Source organism: Rhinoraja longicauda, chromosome 1 (genome assembly GCF_053455715.1).
Source record: "Rhinoraja longicauda isolate Sanriku21f chromosome 1, sRhiLon1.1, whole genome shotgun sequence".
NCBI classification, from domain to species: Eukaryota; Metazoa; Chordata; class Chondrichthyes; order Rajiformes; family Arhynchobatidae; genus Rhinoraja; species Rhinoraja longicauda.
In genome coordinates this window covers 6,993,777-7,012,075 of record NC_135953.1, presented here as the reverse complement: position 1 = coordinate 7,012,075, position 18,299 = coordinate 6,993,777, and the positions used below count along the sequence as shown (strand labels likewise).

Sequence of the window (18,299 nt, the reverse complement as noted above, 5' to 3'; positions counted from 1 at the left end):
TGATGTCTGACCGACATTGCCTATCATTCTGGCAATGTCATCGAACATAGGTTCAGGAACTGGCTGTTCGGCCCACAGTCTCTGTGCCGAACCTGATGTCTTGTTGACCTAATCGCCTCTGCACATAATCCATATCCCTCCCTCCCCAGCGTATCTGTGTTCCGATCTATTGTCTCTTCAATGCCATTATCGTGTCGGCCTTCACCACCGCCCCTGACAGCATGTTCCAGGCACCAACCACTCTGCATTAACAAAATTGCCTCACACATTTCCCTTAAACAAAATTATGAGCTGTAACATTTCCACCCTGTTGGAACCTCATGCAACTCTACTGCCTCTCCCTCTCCTCAACTGCGATCATACCTTCAGCTGCCAAGGCCCTGTATTCTGTATCCACTTGTATCCCACCATAGAAACATAGAAAATAGGTGCAGGAGGAGGCCATTCGGCCCTTCGAGCCAGCACCGCCATTCATTGTGATCGTGGCTGATCATCCACAATCAGTAACCCGTGCCTGCCTTCTCCCCATATCCCTTGATTCCACTAGACCCTAGAGCTCTATCTAACTCTCTTTTCAATTCATCCAGTGAATTGGCCTCCATGGCCTTCTGTGGCAGAGATTTCCATAAATTCACAACTCTCTGGGTGAAAAAGTTATTTCTCACCTCAGTTTTAAATGGCCTCCTATTCTTAGACTGTGGCCCCTGGATCTGGACTCCCCCAACATTGGGAACATTTTTCCTGCATCTAGCTTGTCCAGGCCTTTTGTAATTTTATACGTTCTGGCTTTGTATCTCATTACCCTTCTTTCCTTATCTAACAGCCTTTTGTCTCCTCTTCATCTCAGGCCTTCCTTCACCCCAACTTGCAGTCTGCAGAAGAATCCCAACTCGAAACATCGCCCATGCTTTTCCTCTTGAGATGTGGTCTGACCCGCTCAGTTACTCCAGCACTTTACGTCTATCTTTGGCATAAACCAGCATCTGCAGTTCTTTGTTTCTGCATCTATTCATGCAGAGCACACCCTTACAATCTGATACACAACCAGGTAGATATCTATGACATACCGACGATGGGCTAGGTCTAGGGTTGCCAACTGTCCCGTATTAGCCGGGAAATCCCGTATATTCGGGCTAATTTGGTTTGTCCCATATGGGACCGCCCTTTTAGGCCCGGAGGACGCTGTAGGCCGGGACACTGTGGGCCCGGGCAGTGTAGGCCCGGGAACACCTACCTGAGGTTGCGTAGCAACCCGCCTCCCGGCCCAGGCGGCCGCCATTGGTGGAGTGGGAGCACGTGGCCGCTGGCTGGATGAGGTCACGTGGGGCGCGTGGCAGTGACATCACCTTTTGTCCCTTATTTGGGAGTGAGAAAGTTGTCAACCCTTGCTAGATCACTGGGGAAAGCTCATCGACTTCAAAAGACTACCATGCCATCTATTGCATGCACCTGAGGGAGAAGATTGGTTCGGTCAGGCAACTTGGCCAGCATGGGCGAGTTGGGCAGAAGGGCCTGTTGCTGTGCCGTGATTCCATGCAGTATCTCAGAGCTAAACTCGCTTCCAAATATCGTAAAAAGTCAACACAGTGTTACAATGATTTGGGAAATATGAAAGGCAGGTTCCGCCTCGCGTTCCCATTAGCAACAATGGAATATGGATTCCTTTTTTTGCTCATTATAATGGCCGTGGGGGAAATATTGACAAAAAATTCATGGGAAAATTCCCTGGTTGGAATTTCAATGTGCTGCGGATTCTGTGGCCCTTTCCAGCCGCAAGATGATCTAATTCTCTTGCAAGATGTGATGGGGGGAAAAAACTGCAGATGCTGGTTTAAATCGAAATGCTGGAGGAACTCGGTGGGTCAGGCAGCATCTCTGGAGAGAAGGAATGGGCAATGTTTCAGGTCGAGACCCTTCTTCAGACTGAAGAAGGGTCTCGATCCTAAAACGTCACCAAGTGGACCCGTTGGGCCCAAACCTCTCCTGCATTGGTGCAGCACCCTCTCCTCCCCTCCCTATCCCCCTACCCCTCCCCCCACTCCATCCCCCTCAACCCCCCTCCTCCCACCTCCCTCCCTCCCTCTTTCCCACTCCCGCCCTTCTTCCCTAGGAGATAGATTTAGACTTTAAAATGTGAATAACTTAAAAAATATGACACTGATTTCAATGAAACTTCTTCCATTAGCACCAAAGGGATGACGGTGAGTAAGGTGGGCCTAAACTTGTCGAGCTATCGTGTACCGTTTTGGCTGTAGTTCAGGAACAAACAAATAAACAAACGAGTTTTAGTATATAGATGTAGAAAAAAGGAACTGGAGATGCTGGTTTACACAAAAGTAACTCAGTGAGTTAAGCAGCATCTCTGGAGAACATGGACTGTGAATGCTTGACGTTTAAAAAGATATTTGGATAGGTACATGCATGGGAAAGCTTTGGAGGGATATGGACAAAACGCAGTCAAGTGGGACTAGTGTAGATGGGGTATCTTGGTCGGCTTGGGGAAGTTGGGCTGAAGGGCTTATTTCTATGCTGTTCCGCTGAGATACTTCAGCACATGGTGTTCCTTTAGGCATAGTGGGATATGGGCCAAACGCAGGCAAATGGGACTATTTAAGAGGGAGTTAGATGTGGCCCTTGTGGCTAAAGGGATCAGGGGGTATGGAGAAAAGGCAGGTACAGGATACTGAGTTGGATGATCAGCCATAATCATATTGAATGGCAGTGCAGGCTCGAAGGGCCGAATGGCCTACTCCTGCACCTATTTTCTACGTTTCTATCTTAGATGGGGGCATCTTGGTCGGCATGGACATGTTGGGCCGAATGACCTGTTTCCACGCTCTATGATCCTGTCCCAAATTAAAATGTTCAGTATTTACAAAGATCCTTTAATCTGCAGGTAAAGAATTTGCCCTTGAGGTGACTTTGAATATGAGATGATTCCCTCATCCTAGAAAGTGTCAAAACACACCGTTAATGAGTGCGCTGATGTCAAGGGCTGTTCATTAGACGGTAATGGCATTCAATATCACTGCAGTCTGGCAGAGCTTTTTGCCAATCAGGAAAATGCAAGCAGAGAGGGACACAGGGGCTGCAACGAGCAGGGGAGAAGGTCAACAAATCTGCTGGTGGCTGTAAAGCTGGCTTTGCATTTCGCTCATTTGTAGGTCAAGGAATAAGTCAAAGACCTAAGGTTGTTGAGGGAAAATATGTGGGGGGGGGAATATCAGCTTGTATGAGCAACTGGGAAAGAATGAGTCAGAGTGGCAGAAGGTGAATGAATGAATGAATGAATGAATAAATGAATGAATGAATGAGTTTATTGGCCAAGTATGTGCACATACAAGGAATGTGCCTTGGTGCTCCGCTCACAAATGACAACACAAACATACAGTTAACAATTAAGAATAAGGCATAAACACATGAAAACAAGAAGGATGCAACATTACGGTCTAAACATGTGGGTGAAAATAAACCACAGCAAAAAAAAAGAAACTACAGACTTTGGTTATTGAGTGGAGCCACCACTCGTGGAAATTGATGCTGTTTTTAATGTCCGGCTGTGGCTGCTTTGACAGTCCGGAGTCGCCTTCCAGAGGGTAGTGCTTCAAAGAGTATGTGGCCAGGGTGAAATGCGACAGAGAGTCAGAGAATCATGCAGCACGGAAACAGGCCCATCGGCCCAACTTGCCCATGCCAGCCAAGATGCCAGTCCAACCCAGAGAGTGGGTATATGGAACGAGCTGCCAGAGGAGGTAGTTGAGGCAAGGGCACAACAGCATGGGCGGCCACGGTGGCGCAGTGGTAGAGTTGCTGCCCTACAGTGAATGCAGCGCCGGAGACCTGGGTTCGATCCCGACTACGGGTGCTGTCTGTACGGAGTTTGTACCTTCTCCCCGTGACCTGCGTGGGTTTTCTCCGAGATCTTCGGTTTCCTCCCACACTCCAAAGACGTGCAGGTTTGTAGGTTAATTGGCTTGGTGTAAATGTGGGTGAAGGTGTAGGGTCGTGTTAATGTGCGGGGATCGCTGGTCGGCGCGGACCCGGTGGGCCGAAGGGCCTGCTTCCGCGCTGTGTCTCTAAACCAACCTAAACTAAACAGTACAGAACATGAATGGGCCCCACCGCCTACAATATTTGTGCAGAACAAGACGCCTGGCTGAACTGATCACATCTGCCTGCAAGTGATCCATATCCCCTCCGTTCCCTGTCAAATCTATGTGCCTGTCCAAAAGCTTCATAACCGCCACTGTCATTTCCCTTGACAGCGTTTGTCGGCACTGGGCCTGTACTCGCTGGAGTTCAGGAGGTTGAGGGGGGACCTCATTGAAACTTACAGAATAATGAAAGGCCTGGATAGAGTGGATGTGGAGAGGATGTTTCCACTGGTGGGAGAGTGCAGGACCAGAGGGCACAGCCTCAGAATTAATAATAATAATAATAATAATACATTTTATTTATATAGCGCTTTTCATATACTCAAAGACGCTTTACAGAGATTTTGAGAACATAGGGAAATTAATAAATAGATAAATAAGTAAATAAATAAATGAACAGAGAAAGGAGACAGTAGGTGAGGTGACCTTCAGTGGTTGAAGGCAGTACTGAACAGGTGAGACTTCAGCGATGTTTTGAATGTGGTGAGTGTGGGGGAGTCTCTAACGGTTTGGGGTAGTGAGTTCCATAGGGTGGGAGCAGCGATGGAGAAAGCCCTGTCCCCCCAGGATCTGAGTTTAGTCCGGATGTGGGGGGATAGGAGATTGGCAGCGGCAGAGCGGAGGGTGCAGGTGGGAGTGTGCCTGTGGAGGAGATCGGTCAGGTAGGATGGGGCCAGGTTATGGAGGGCTTTGTAGGTTATGAGGAGGATTTTGTACTGGATTCTCTGGGGGATGGGGAGCCAGTGGAGTTTATAAAGGACGGGGCGCTCTTTTAGAAAGGAGGTGAGGAGGAACTTCTTTAGTCAGAGGGTGGTTAATCTGTGGAACAGAGGGCTGTGGAGGCCGAGTCAGTGGATATTTTAAGGCAGAGATAGTCAAATTCTTGATTAGAACGGGTGTCAAGGGTTATGGGGAGAAGGCAGGAAAATGGGGTTAGGAGGCAGAGATTCAAGATTCAAGATTCAAGATATCTTTATTTGTCATCCAAAAAACAAGTTTTTTGGACGAAATTTCGTCACCCACAGTCCAACAATAAGAGCAATAAAATAAGCCATGATTAAATGACGGAGTGGACTTGATGGGCCGAAGGGCCTAATTCTACTCTTACAACTTGTGAACTTTCTACCTCCACCACCCACCCCCTTTTTTTATTCACCAAGCCAATTAATCTACAAACCCGCACGTCTTTGGAGTGTGGGAGGAAACCGAAGATCTCGGAGAAAACCCACGCAGGTCACGGGGGAGAGCGTACAAACTCCGTAGTCGGGATGGAACCGGGGTCCCCGGCGCTGCGTTCGCCGTAATGCAGCGACTCTACCGCCGCGCCACCGTGACCGCGTCTCCCACCCCTGGCATTGCATCCAGCACCCCCCCCACACCCCACCCCACCCTCTGTGTAAAATAACCTGCCCTGCCCATCTCCATTCTATTTCCCCTCTCTCACCTTATAGCTAGCTGTGCCTCGACAAGAGTGGAGAGTGAGACCGTGACAGGAAGAGCTTGCAAGGAGTTTAACGGGAGGCCATCAATAATTGTCTGCTGCAAAGTAGCCAAAGCGCCAACAAACGGCGTGACTTGCACAAGCAATTTTCATTACTGTTAACATGCACAACCTATCTCCAGAACCGACAAAGGTAGTTGGCAGGAGATGCGTGACTGCATTAACTTTGTGCGGCTTTACCAGTACCTTCAGTTATTACTTGTGAGTACAGGGCTGCATCCGGCCTGGTGGCAATTAACACTAACTGGCTGTAGACTTGCCCACACAGATCACCTTCCTGCTTGTGTCTCAGAGAGATGTACACCGATCAGCCAAAACATTATCACCTGATGAGCCAAAACATTATGACCGCCTGCTGTGGTAGAGAATTCCACAAATTCACAAATCTCAGGGTGAAAATCTCAGTTTTAAATGGCCTCCCCTTTATTCTTAGACTGTGGCCCCTGTTTCTGGACCCCCAACATTGGGAACATGTTTCCTGCATCTAGCTTGTCCAGTCCTTTTATAATTTTATACGTCTCTTTGAGATCCCCTTTCATCCTTTTAAACTCCGGTGAATACAAGCCCAGACTTTCCAATCTTTTGTCATATGACAGTCCCGCCATCCCGGGGATTAACCTGGTGAACCTACGCTGCACTGCCTCAATAGCAAGGACGTCCTTCCTCAAATTAGGAGACCAAAACTGTACACAATACTCCATATCATTATTTTAGAACCTGTCTCAAAGATTTTTCGGCACGCTCCAGGGAGTTCACTTATTAGAGAAAAGAACAGGGGCCTTGTGTCCTTTTCTGAAGCTTTAGGTTAGTTTAGAAATACAGTGCAGAAACAGGCCCTTTCGGCCCACCAGTGATCCCCGCACACTAACGCTATCCTACGCACGCTCGGCACAGTTTTTACATTTACACCAAGCCAATTAACCTACAAAATTGTACGCCTTTGGAGTGGGAGGAAACCGATGAATGAATGGCGGTGCTGGCTCGAGGGGACCAAATGGTCGCCTCCTGCACCTAGAAACAAGAATTGGAGGAGGCAATTCGGCCCTTCGAGCCAGCACCGCCATCCACCACCTATTTTCTATGTTTCTATCTCGGAGAAAACCCACGCAGGTCACGGGGAGAACGTTCAAACTCCGTACAGACCAGCACCCGTTGGCTGGGATGGAAGCCGAGTCTCTGGCACTGCAAGCGCTGTAAGGCAGCAATAGACAATAGGTGCAGGAGGAGGCCATTCGGCCCTTCGAACCAGCACCGCCATTCAATGTGATCATGGCTGATCATTCTCAATCAGTACCCCGTTCCTGCCTTCTCCCCATACCCCCTGACTCTGCTATCCTTAAGAGCTCTATCTAGCTCTCGAATGCATTCAGAGAATTGGCCTCCACTGCCTTCTGAAGTAGAGAATTCCACAGATTCACAACTCTCTGACTGAAAAAGTTTTTCCTCATCTCCGTTCTAAATGGCCTACCCCTTATTCTTAAACTGTGGCCCCTGGTTCTGGACTCCCCCAACATTGGGAACATGTTTCCTGCCTCTAACGTGTCCAACCCCTTAATAATCTTATACGTTTCGATAAGATCGCCTCTCATCCTTCTAAATTCCAGTGTATACAAGCCTAGTCGCTCCAGTCTTTCAACATACGACAGTCCCGCCATTCCGGGAATTAATCTAGCGGGTCTGCCATTCTAAGATTCTCTTTGCAAGACGTCATTCAGCAGGGCTCAGCTTACAAGCGCAGAAATAAAAATCAATGAGCTGCTTCTGCTCGTGCGTTGGTGACTCAAACCCAATTTCCACACCATTGTTCAGCTGGGCAAATGATTGCCCATAAAATGAAGAGAGCGAGACACGTAGTTCTCGTGAGTGGGGAGGTAATTGTGTCATCCTCTTCCCTTTTCCTTTGTCCTCGCCCTCTGCTCATTCCTTTCTCATCAAGCCTGGGATGCCTGTACGGAGTTTGTACATTCTCCCCGTGACCTGCGTGGGTTTTCTCCGAGATCTTCGGTTTCCTCCCACACTCCAATGACGTACAGTTTGTAGGTTAATTGGCTTGGTAAATGTAAAAATTGTCCCTAGTAGGTATAGGATAGTGTTAATGTGCGGGGATCGCTGGTCGGCGCGGACCCGGTGGGCCGAAAGGACCTGTTTCCGCGCTGTATCTCCAAACTAAACTAAACTACAAAACAGGTTGCACCAGAGGTGCAGTGGTTACGTGGACAGACAAATAACTGGACCAGCAATCCAGAGGTTTCAAGTCCCACAGAAGCAGTGTGGAATTTATAAAAATCTAGCCACTTATAGACAATAGACAATAGGTGCAGGAGTAGGCCATTCGGCCCCTTCGAGCCAGCACTGCCATTCAATGTGATCATGGCTGATCATTCACAATCAGTACCCCGTTCCTGCCTTCTCCCCATATCCCCTGACTCCGCTATCATTAAGAGCTCTATCTAGCTCTCTCTTGAAACCATCCAGAGAATTGGCCTCCACTGCCTTCTGAGGCAGATAATTCCACAGATTTACAACTCTCTGAGTGAAAAAGTTTTTCCTCACTTCCGTTCTAAGTTGATTGTAATCGTGTATTGTCTTTTCGCTGAGTGGATAGCACACGGCAGAAAGCTTTTCACGGTACACGTACACGTGACAATAATAAATTAAACTACACCCAGTCGCACTGGTTCCATGTTGTCCCATTTTCTCATCCACTCCCAACACACTCGGGGGAATTTTCAGAGGTCAATTAACCTACAAACCTGCACGTCTTTGGCATTAGGACTTTAGAGATACAGCGCTGAAACAGGCACTTGGGCCCACCGAGTCTGTGCCAACCTGTGATCATCCCACACACCAACATTATCCTACGCACTGGGGACAATTTAGAATTTACAGAGGCCAATTAACCTACAAACCTGCATGTCTTTGGAGTGTGGGGAGGAAACCGGAGCACCCGGAGAAAACCCATGCACGTCACGGGGAGAACGTACAAACTCCGTACAGACAGCGCCCGTAGTCAGGATCAAACTCGGGCCTCTGACGTTAAAAGGCAGCAACTCTACCCCTGCCACCCTGGGAAGTGGGAGGAAACTGGAGCACCCGGAGGAACCCCATGCAGTCACAGGGAGAACGTGCAAACTCCTCAGAGACGGAACTCGTGGCCATGATCGAACCTGGCTCTGTGACGCTGAGCCTGCCCGCCAAATGTTAAAGGCCAGCCAAGAGGGTTTTTTTGATATCTTCTCTACCACTTAAGGGCGGTCACGGTGGCGCAGCGGTAGAGTTGCCGCCTCACAGCGAATGCAGCGCCGGAGACCCGGGTTCGATCCCGACTGCGGGTGCTGTCTGTACGGAATTTGTACGTTCTCCCCGTGACCTGCGTGGGTTTTCTCCGAGATCTTCGGTTTCCTCTCACACTCCAATGACGTACAGTTTGTAGGTTAATTGGCTTGGTATAGTGTAATAATTGTCCCTAGTGCTTGTAGGATAGTGTTAATGTGCGGGGATCGCTGGGCGGCACGGACCCGGTGGGCCGAAAGGGCCTGTTTCCGCGCGGTACTTCTAAACTAAAACAAAACTAAACTAACCTGGATAAGTACATGAATACGAAAGGTTTCCAGGGCTGTGGAATTCTCTGCCTCAGTAGGCAGTGGAGGCCAATTCTCTGGATGCTTTCAAGAGAGACTTAGATAGAGCTCTTAATGATAGTGGAGTAAGGGGGTATGGGGAGAAGGCAGGAACGGGGTACTGATTGTGGATGATCAGCCATGATCACAGTGAATGGCGGTGCTGGCTTGAAGGGCCGAATGGCCTCCTCCTGCACCTATTGTCTGTTGTCTATTGACATTGGCCAAACATGGGCAAGTGGGACTAGCTTAGATAGAATATTTTTGTCGGATGGCGTGAGTTGGGCCAGAGGGCCTGTTTCTGCGCTGTGTGACTGGGTATCGGAGAAGTGTTCCTCGCAGTGCCTCTCGATTGATGGCTTTTGTGTGATCAAGTTAAAGAAAAGGCCATGTACTTTGGTTAGAGCTGCTCTCTTCATTTTTCACGGGTTTGTCATGCGGCGGCGATCATCTATGAGGTGCTACTTGACGGATGGTCTCTGTGTTGCAACCCCCCCCCCCCCCCCCCGAGGAGTTCTTTAAATACTGCCTCGGACCCACGCTGGGACTGTCACAGTGCAGCCCGCACCGACAACGATCAGAGGCTGCCACTTCGTCAAGGCAAGGCAGAATCCCAACTGGAGTCTGCTCTCCCAATGTCCTCGCACTGCTTGCGGCTGTGAATTACGGCCGGCTTTGCTTCGCTCTACGACCGTGACCTCGCTCGCATCAGGCAGGCGTCTTCAGGCCTGTGGGAATCCAGCTGTTTATTTAAGTCAAGTTCTGGCTGAGTGCGGGTGCACGAACAACACTCTCCATTGGAAGAAACAAGGAACTGCCGACGCTGGCATCTTGAGCAAAACATACTGTGTCATAGAGTCATGGAGTCATAGATTGATTACAGTGTGGAAACAGGCCCTTCGGCTCAACTTGCCCACACCGGCCAACAATATCCCAGCTACCCTAGTCCCACTTGCCTGTGCTTGGTCTCTATCCCTCCAAACCTGTCCTATCCATATACCTGTCCAACTGTTTCTTAAATGGCACGGTGGCGCAGCGGTAGAGTTGCTGCCTTACAGCGAATGCAGCGCCGGAGACTCAGGTTCGATCCTGACTACGGGTGCTGTACTGTACGGAGTTTGTACGTTCTCCCCGTGACCTGCGTGGGTTTTCACCGAGATCTTCGGTTTCCTCCCACACTCCAAAGACGTACAGGTTTGTAGGTTAATTGGCTGGGCAAATGTAAAACTTTTTTTTTTTTAAATTGTCCCTAGTGGGTGTAGGATAGTGTTAATGTGCGGGGATCGCTGGGCGGCGCGGACTTGGTGGGCCGAAGGGCCTGTTTCCGCGCTGTATCTCTGAATCTAAAAAATAATCTAAAACGATGGGATAGTCCCAGCCTTAACTACCTCCTCTGGCAGCTTGTTCCATACACCCACCACCCTCTGTGTGAAAAAGTCACCCCTCGGATTCCTATTAAATCTTTTCCCCTTCACCTTGAACCTATGTCCTCTGGTTCTCGATTCCCCCTACTCTGGGTATAAGTCTCTGTGCATCTACCCGATCTCTTCCTCTCATGATGTTGTACACCTCTAAAAGATCTCCCCTCATCCTCCTACGCTGTGCTGGAAGAACTCTGCAGGTCATGGGTAGGCCTCACTGACTTATAGTCATGGATTTGTAAGCACACAAATGACCCTTTTGCCTATCATGTCCATGCTGAGATTGCCCTTCTTCACTAATCCCATCTGCCTGTGTCCTTCAATGCCTTGCCTATTCAAGTGTCTGTCTACTGGTCATAGAGTCTGAGAGTTATGCAGCATGAAAATAGGCCCTCTGGCCCAAGCCCCCATGCTGACCAAGATACCTCATCAATGCTTCTTAATTTGAGGAAGGACCTCCTTGCTATTGAGGCAGTGCAGCGTAGGTCCACGAGGTTAATCCGCGAGATGGAGGGACTGTCACGTGAGGAAAGATTGCAAAGACTGGGCTTGTATTCACAGCAGTTTAGAAGGATGAGAGTGGATCTTATAGAGACGTATAAAATTATAAAAGGACTGGACAAGCTAGATCCCAATGTTGGGGGAGTCCAGAACCAGGGGCCACAGTCCACTTCACTCAAAAGCACCAGCTGAGTTCAGCATTGTTTAGAGACACAGCAAGGAAACAGACCCTGCAGCCCTGTTTCTAAGTTTCTACGCTCGTCCCGCCTGCCCGAGTTTGGTCCACATCTCTCTAAACATCTCCTTTCCATGTGTACGTGTGTGTGTGTGGGAACTTCTTCTCACAGAGGTTGGTGAATCGCCTTCTATCTCGGTCTGCGGAGGCCAGACAATAGGAAGTGTTTAAAGAGGAGCTGGTTATATATTTTTGGGGGAAACATCAGAGAATTGATGGTTCTGAGGAACTGGACCAAGGAAGAGTTGTGGCCTTGGACCAATTTCCATGATCATATTGAACGGCAGGGAACGCTTGTAGGGCCGAGTGGCCTACTCCTGCCCCTGTTTTCTTGAACGCATGTTCTTTGCATTAACGGCACATCTGGTTATAGCGACTGCCTCGAAGTGCCAGAGACATGTGTTCGATCCTGATCTCAGGTTCTGTTTGCATGGAATTTTGACATTCTCGTGGTGACCTCGTGGGTTTCCTCCAGGTGCACCGGATTCCTTCCACGTCCCAAAGACATGCGGGTTTACATAGAAACATAGAAACATAGAAATTAGGTGCAGGAGGAGGCCATTTGGCCCTTTCGAGCCAGCACCGTCATTCAATGTGATCATGGCTGATCATCCACAATCAGTAACGCTGCCTTCTCCCCATATCCCTTGACTCCACCAGCCCCCAGAGCTCTATCTAACTCTCTTTTAAATTCATCCAGTGAATTGGCCTCCACTGCCTTCTGTGGCAGAGAATTCCACAAATTCACAACTCTCTGGGTGAAAAAGTTTCTTCTAACCTCAGTTTTAAATGGCCTCCCCTTCATTCTTAGACTGTGTGGCCCCTGGTTCTGGACTCCCCTAACATTGGGAACATTTTTCCTGCATCTAGCTTGTCCAGTCCTTCTATAATTTTATACGTCTCTATAAGATCCCCTCTCATCCTTCTAAACACCAGTGAATAAGGGCCCAGTCTTTCCAATCTTTCCTCATATGACAGTCCCAACATCCCGGGAATTAACCTGGTGAACCCACGCTGCACTGCCTCAATAGCAAGGACGTCCTTCCTCAAATTAGGAGACCAAAACTGCACACAATACTCCAGATGTGGTCTCACCAGGGCCCTGTACAACTGCAGGTTAGTAGGTTTTGTAGGTTAGTTGGTCTCTAGTGTGTGGGGAGTGGATTTAAAAGTGGGGTAACATAGAACTGGTGTGAATATGTGGTCGATGGACTCGGTGGGCTACAGGTTCTGTTTCCTTGCTGTGTCTCTAAACAATGCTGAACTCAGCTGATGCTTTTGAGTGAAGTGGATGTGCTAATGGAGCTGAGAATCTTGGCCCAGACAGTAGCATGCTAAATCATGTGGCAGAGATAGCGGGTGCATCTTCTATCCCAAACTGACAGCTCACTGCTGAGTGCTAAGCTGTCGCAGCGACTTGAATCCCAGGGAAGTTTTCCCTGCCACAGCTACTTCTGTGTCGGCTCCTCACAGTCAAAGGTCATTGCTTCCACACTGAGTGCTTAAGATGGTCACAGACTCTGCTACAGGTGGGCTTGGAAACCAGAGTGCACACGTTGCTGGGGTAGCTCAGCGGGTCAGGCAGCATCTCCGGGGATAATTGACTCTTTGGGCCGGGACCCTTCTACAGAGCCAAGTTAGAGTCAAACAGACGGAAAAGTGACCTTCGTCACTATCTCCACCATTTAAGGCATCCAAAGAATGATCCCGAAACAAAACGTTTACATATACAAGTTCTCCAGAGAAGCTACTTGACCCGCTGAGTTGCTCCAGTATAAAAGGACATACCTTTAGAATGGAGATGAGGAAGGATTTCTTTGAGCCAGAGGGCAGTGAATCTGTGGAATTCATTACCATAGAAAATCGGTGCAGGAAGAGGCCATTTGGCCCTTCGAGCCAGCACCGCCATTCATTGTGATCTTGGCTGATCATCCACAATCAGTAACCCGTGCCTGCCTTCTCCCCATATCCCTTGATTCCACTAGCCCCAAGAGCTCGATCTAACTCTCTTTTAAATCCATCCAGTGAATTGGTCTCCACAGTCTTCTGTGGCAGAGAATTCCACAGATTCACAACTCTCTGGGTGAAAAAGTTTTTTCTCACCTCAGTTTTAAATGGCCTCCCCTTTATTCTTAGACTGTGGCCCCTGGTTCTGGACTCGCCCAACATTGGGAACATTTTTTCCTGTGTCCAGAATCAGTAACCCGTGCCTGCCTTCTCCCCGTATCCCTTGATTCCGCTAGCCCCTAGAGCTCTATCTAACTAGCTCTAAAGACTGGAGCGACTAGGCTTGTATACACTGGAATTTAGAAGGATGAGAGGGGATCTTATCGAAACATATAAGATTATTAAGGGGTTGGACACGTTAGAGGCAGGAAACATGTTCCCAATGTTGGGGGAGACCAGAACCAGGGGCCACAGTTTAAGAATAAGGGGTAGGCCATTTAGAACGGAGATGAGGAAAAACTTTTTCAGTCAGAGAGTTGTGAATCTGTGGAATTCTCTACTTCAGAAGGCAGTGGAGGCCAATTCTCTGAATGCATTCGAGAGCTAGATAGAGCTCTTAAGGATAGCAGAGTCAGGGGGTATGGGGAGAAGGCAGGAACGGGGTACTGATTGAGAATGATCAGCCATGATCACATTGAATGGCGGTGCTGGTTCGAAGGGCCGAATGGCCTCCTCCTGTACCTATTGTCTATTGCTGCCTTACAGCGCTTGCAGTGCCAGAGACTCGGCTTCCATCCCAGCCAACGGGTGCTGGTCTGTACGGAGTTTGAACGTTCTCCCCGTGACCTGCGTGGGTTTTCTCCGAGATAGAAACATAGAAAATAGGTGGTGGATGGCGGTGCTGGCTCGAAGGGCCGAATTGCCTCCTCCAATTCTTGTTTCTAGGTGCAGGAGGCGACCATTTGGCCCTTCGAGCCAGCACCGCCATTCATTCATCGGTTTCCTCCCACTCCAAAGGCGTACAATTTTGTAGGTTAATTGGCTTGGTGTAAATGTAAAAACTGTGCCGAGCGTGCGTAGAATAGCGTTAGTGTGCGGGGATCACTGGTGGGCCGAAAGGGCCTGTTTCTGCACTGTATTTCTAAACTAACCTAAAGCTTCAGAAAAGGACACAAGGCCCCTGTTCTTTTCTCTAATAAGTGAACTCCCTGGAGCGTGCCGAAAAATCTTTGAGACAGGTTCTAAAATAATGATATGGAGTATTGTGTACAGTTTTGGTCTCCTAATTTGAGGAAGGACGTCCTTGCTATTGAGGCAGTGCAGCGTAGGTTCACCAGGTTAATCCCAGAGAGTTGTGAATCTGTGGAATTCACTGCCTCAGAAGGCAGTGGCGGCCAATTCACTGGATGCATTCAAGAGAGAGCTAGATAGAGCTCTTAAGGATAGCGGAGTCAGGGGATATGGGGAGAAGGCAGGAACGGGGTACTGATTGAGAATGATCAGCCATGATCACATTGAATGGCGGTGCTGGCTTGAAGGGCCGAATGGCCTCCTCCTGCACCTATTGTCTATTGTCTAACTCTCTTTTAAATTCAGAGTCACCTCCCAGCTCCCTGAAACTGCTGCAACCAATCGGGGATGAGAAATCTTTCACATCCCACCTCCACAACAACCATGGCTTTAAACCATGGCAACCAATAGCGATCAGTAATATCGAGCATGGCCACCATGGCAACCAATAATGATTGAATGCAACGCACGCCGCAGATCAGCATTACTGTGCACTGGAGCGTTGTGGGAGTCACGGGGAGTCATAGACTCACACTGCGTAGAAACAGGCCCTTCGGCCCACATTGCCCACACCGACTAACATGCCCCATCTACACTTGTCCCACCCACCATTTACCTGTCTAAATGTTTCTTAAATGTTGCGATAGTCCCTGCCTCAACCACCTCCTCCGGCAGCTCGTTCCGTACACCCACCACCCTTTTGTGTGAAAATGTTACCCCTCAGGTTCCTATTAAATCTTTCCCCTCCCTGATGAGAGGGGATCTTATAGAGACGTATAAAATTATTAAAGGACTGGACAAGCTAGATGCAGGAAAAATGTTCCCAATGTTGGGGGGAGTTCAGATCCAGGGGCCACACAGTCTAAGAATAAAGGGGAGGCCATTTAAAACTGAGGTGTGAAAAATCTTTTTCACCCAGGGAGTTGTGAATGTGTGGAATTCTCTGCCGCAGAAGGCAGTGGAGGCCGATTCACTGGATGAATTTAAAAGGGAGTTAGATAGAGCTCTAGGGGCTAGTGGAATCAAGGGATATGGGGAGAAGGCAGGCACGGATTACTGATTGTGGATGATCAGCCATGATCACAATGAATGGCGGAGCTGGCTCAAAGGGCCAAACGGCCTCCTCCTGCACCTATTTTCAATGTTTCTATGACCTTAAACCTATCTCCTCTGGTTCTCGTGTCACCTACTCTGGGCATACTCTTTAATGATCGTGGTCACGGACTCTGCCTTTCCAGCTCTATGGGAAACCAAACTACATGGCCAGGCCAAAGAACCTTCCATCATAATGGTGACCCATTCACAAAGCGTCAGGCTCAGTGCGGAATAGATGTGGTAGACAGTCAGAACCTCATCTCAGGGTGGAAATGTCAAACACAAGGGGGCATAGCGATAATGCGTGAGGGGGGATAGCTTAATGGAGATGTGCAAAGCAAGTTTTTTTACCCAGACTGGTGGGGACCTAGAATGCATTGCCAGGGGTGGTCTTGGAGGCAGATACGATAGTGGTGTTTAAGAAGCTTTTAGATAGACACAGGGAAGTGCAGGGAATAGAGGGATATGGATCTTGTACGGGCAGATAGAAACATAGAAAATAGGTGCAGGAGGAGGCCATTCGGCCCTTCGAGCCAGCACCGCCATTCAATATGATCATGGCTGATCATCCACAATCAGTAACCCGTGCCTGCCTTCTCCCCATATCCCTTGATTCCGCCAGCCCCTAGAGTATCTAACTCTCTTTAGTAATTAATCCAGTGAATCGGCCTCCACTGCCTTCTGTGGCAGAAAATTCCATAAATTCACAACTCTCTGGGTGAAAAAGCTTTTCTCTCACCTCAGTTTTAAATGGCCTCCCCTTTATTCTTAGACTGTGTGGCCCCTGGTTCTGGACTCCTCCAACTCCTCTGGGCGGCACGGTAGCGCAGCGGTAGAGTTGCTGCTTTACAGCGAATGCAGCGCCGGAGACTCAGGTTCGATCCTGACTACGGGTGCTGCACTGTAAGGAGTTTGTACGTTCTCCCCGTGACCTGCGTGGGTTTCCTCCGAGATCTTCGGTTTCCTCCCACACTCCAAAGACGTACAGGTATGTAGGTTAATTGGCTGGGTAAATGTAAAAATTGTCCCTAGTGGGTGTAGGATAGTGTTAATGTACGGGGATCGCTGGGCGGCACGGACTTGGAGGGCCGAAAAGGCCTGTTTCCGGCTGTACATATATGATATGATAACATTGGGAACACTTTTTCCTGCACTGAGCTTGTCCATTGAGATTGTCCTAAAAACTGATGAGATCAGCTTTAACTTGGCATCATGTTCGGTGCAAAGATTGCGGGCCGGAGGGCCTGTTCCTGTGCTGTGTACTGTTCAATGTTCTGCAGTGGGGCAGCTATTAAAGCTACCGCGTCAAGGCGTCGGAGGTCCCGGTTCAATCCTCACCTTGCTCGCTGCCTGATTGCGGCGTTTGCACATCTTCCTCGTGACCCCGTGGGTTTTCCTCCCACCTTCCAAAGAGGTGCGGGTTTGCAGGCTAATAGACCTCTGTAAATCGCCCCTATTGTGTGGAGAGTGGATGCAAAGTGGGATAACATTGAACCAGCATGATCGATGGTCAGCATGGACTCAGTGGGCTGAGGGGCATAAATCCACTCTGTATATTTCAATCAGTCAAAACCAAAGATGATAGAGCAATAGATTTTTTTCCCTGTACCCCATTCTCCTGCCATCTTGTAAGTTCGTAAGTGATAGGAGCAGGAGTAGGCCATTCAGCCCATCAGGTCTACTCCGCCATTCAAACATGGCTGATCTATCTTTCCCCCCCAACACCTTTCTCCTGCCTTCTCCCCATGGCCCCTGACACCCGTACTAATCAAGAATCTATCTATCTCTGCCTTAAAAATATCCACTGACTTGGCCTCCACAGCCTTCTGTGGCAATGAATTCCACAGATTCACCACCCTCTGACTATAGAAATTCCTCCTCATCTTCCTAAAGGAACGCCCTTTAATTCTGAGGCTGTGACCTCTGGTCTTCGACTCTCCCACTAGTGGAAACATCCTCTCCACATCCACTCTATCCAGGCCGCTCACTATTCGGTAAGTTTCAATGAGGTCCCCCCTCATCCTTCTAAACTCCAGTGAGTACAGGCTCAGTGCCGACAAACGCTCATTGTCGGCTAACCCAATCATCCCCGGAATCGTTCTCATAAGCCTCCCCTGGACCTAGGGGTGCCAACTTTCCCACTCCCAAATAAGGGGGCAAAAGGTGACGTCACCGCCCCAGCGGCCACGTGCTCCCACTCCACCGATGGCGGCCGCTCGGGCCGGTAGGTGGGTTGCTATGCAACCTCCGCTAGGGGGGGCCCGGGCCTCCGGGCCTACACTGCCCGGGCCTACAGAGTCCGGGCCTACACTGCCCGGGCCTACAGCGGCCCCCGGGCCTACAGAGTTCGGGCCTACAGCAGCCCCCGGGCCTAATACGGGACAAGGGCGGTCCCGTACGAGACAAACCAATTTAGCCCAATATACGGGATGTCCCGGCTAATACGGGACAGTTGGCAACCCTACCTGGACCCTCTCCAGTGCCAGCACATCCTTCCACAGATATGGGGCCCATCCTACGCACAATACTCCAGGT

The 18,299-nt window shown here is 49.3% G+C and overlaps 1 protein-coding gene across 1 annotated transcript in view; it reads left to right on the top strand.

The window, feature by feature from the left end:
* Window positions 1–18,299, top strand: part of LOC144598346 (dedicator of cytokinesis protein 2-like) — an 894,447-nt gene that overhangs the window by 514,488 nt on the left and 361,660 nt on the right. The window lies entirely within an intron of this gene.